We start from the raw sequence: 2,414 nt of genomic DNA, 5'->3' as shown, positions 1-2,414 counted from the left end.
TATGTATTTTTGACCATTAAAATTATTTTGCCAAAGACAGTTTGCCTGTTTCATTTTCTTCTTCAAGTTCTTGAATAACAGAAACATTCGAAAAAGAGAACATTTTTCGGTTGTTTCGTGTTCTCTACTTTTGAAAATGGTTTTATTTAAATTGTTTTGCTACATGTTTGGAAAAATAAAATTCTGTAACTGATTTTTCTCTCACTTCCCGATATGCTAGAGGCTGTGAAATTTTGTTCATCTGCATATTCCGCTTGAAAACATTTTATATTAATGCATTGATCTTTATAATAAGTTAAATGATTAAATCACTAGAAATTTGAAAAACTATTTATCCGATATTATCTAAAAGTGCATTTCAAAAAAAAAAAAAAAAAAAAAAACACACGCACACCTTATTTTAAGATATTATGATATTTGACATGACAAGTTATTAATTAAAGATTAAAAAGTAACCAATAATTAAAATAATAAATAGTTTATTTATGATAATTTATATAAATGTGTTTTTAATTCGCTTTTCAATAAATTTGTATACATTTTCAGATGCGAACCCTATAAAGTATTGTAATCGTCAAGAAATTCAACTTCGAGATTTTGATAACTTCCGCGTTTTAAATCTTTCCGAATATGAAAAAAAAAATCATTTTTCAAATTATGTCTGTTTGTTTGTGAATATAACTATAAAAAAATCAAGCAAAGAAAAAGAAATTTGTTGTACGGTCCATATCAAAATTATGATGTAGCAGATTCTGGTGTCCGTTAAAGAAAATGAATCAAAGATGCAAATTCGATTCTACAAAACTAGATGCAAACCATACTATATAATGTAACTGTTTGAGAAAACAGGCATCGTAACGTTACCTCTGGTTATTAAGATTATTTTAATCTCCCCAATGGTATTGATTCCTAATTTTAAAATCGTATTAATTCTAACATTTGTAAACGAAATTCGTCATACTTAATTCGCTAACTACTAAACTAAATTCGTTGATCAATCTTTTCAAAACCATCAAGTCATTTATGCTCATGACACATTCAACCTTTAATTTTACAGAGCTTTTTTTTAAAATTTACTACGTAAAGTTTCTTTCATTCAGGCTGAATTTTGATAAACGCTTTTCAAAATTCCAGTGAGAATTCGAAGTGCTTCCATCACGAAATTATCTCCTCTCAATAATTTTAACTTGTATCTAACTTTCTTTTGGAATTTACAGTGTAAATTAAAACCATGTTTTGATTTTTTTGTTCATTTTCTCCCAATTTCTCTTATTCTAAGAGAAATGATTGGACGTAAAAAATTCGTCCCCGATATTTAAAATTGTGTTTAATTACCTATCTATGATCAATTCAAATTTCCAATTCAAAAACTCAACAAGTCACTACCAACATTTGGCATGCGACCTTTTCATCAAATTTGCCGACTTCCGCCAAATGTTGAAGGAAATTCATTGACAGGAAGTCTTCTGTCGTTCATCATTGTTCATGTGATACGATAACTGAAAAAGAAAATGCAAACAAACAGATGGCCGATGTTAAGTATATGGATTTATTTTTAGAATTGTGTTGAAATTTTGAAGCCAATTCATCAAAATATTGAGCTTTTGTCATTCTATCATTTTGAGAGTTTGTGAATGCGAATCAATATCATTTTCAAACTTAGAATTTTTCAGTTTGATATTTAGAAATGATGTTATCCTCGGGAGTCAATAATATTGTTCCGTTCTGTATTATTAAATGCATTTAAATATAAAATGAAAGAGATAGTGTTATTTTTAACATTTTTATAGTCAATATGTTTAGAAAATCATTGCTCTTTTCATAAAATATTTATTAATACCAAAAATAATTGTATTTAAATGAAATATAAATATATATTTAAATAAAATATAAATATTTATATTTAAATAAAGTATTTAAATAAAATACAAATCGAAAAACTCATCTTGAAACAAAAGTTTCTAGAAAAACAAATAAAAATAGATTAAAAACATCTATACAAGATTATTAATCACAAAATTTTTTTATATGAAGTGAAACTGTGGTGTAAAAAGCAGTTTTAAATTCTACGTAGTTGAAACTAAGATGTTCTAGGAAACATTCACAGAGTCATTCATTTTGGTTCTAAGGAATTCTGCACTTAAATGCAGAACCGTATTTGACATTATTTCGCTTGAAAAATTTGACTTGCGTGCCTTTCATCTCTTACCGTACGTATTAAAACAATACATCTTTCAGTTAACTCGCAGCATAACGAAATCTTTCTAAATAAAAGTAATCAGTAAATTGTGCTAGAAATTTGAAAATTCTTGTCTTTTCAAAAATGGTCTAAGCTGAAAACACCGAAATGAACATAGAGAGACTTGTGACATAATCAAGATTACAAACTGACAATGAATAAAAATAGAGTTTCA

Source organism: Argiope bruennichi, chromosome 8, assembly GCF_947563725.1.
Source record: "Argiope bruennichi chromosome 8, qqArgBrue1.1, whole genome shotgun sequence".
NCBI lineage: Eukaryota > Metazoa > Arthropoda > Arachnida > Araneae > Araneidae > Argiope > Argiope bruennichi.
Note: the sequence above shows the minus strand (reverse complement) of the source record.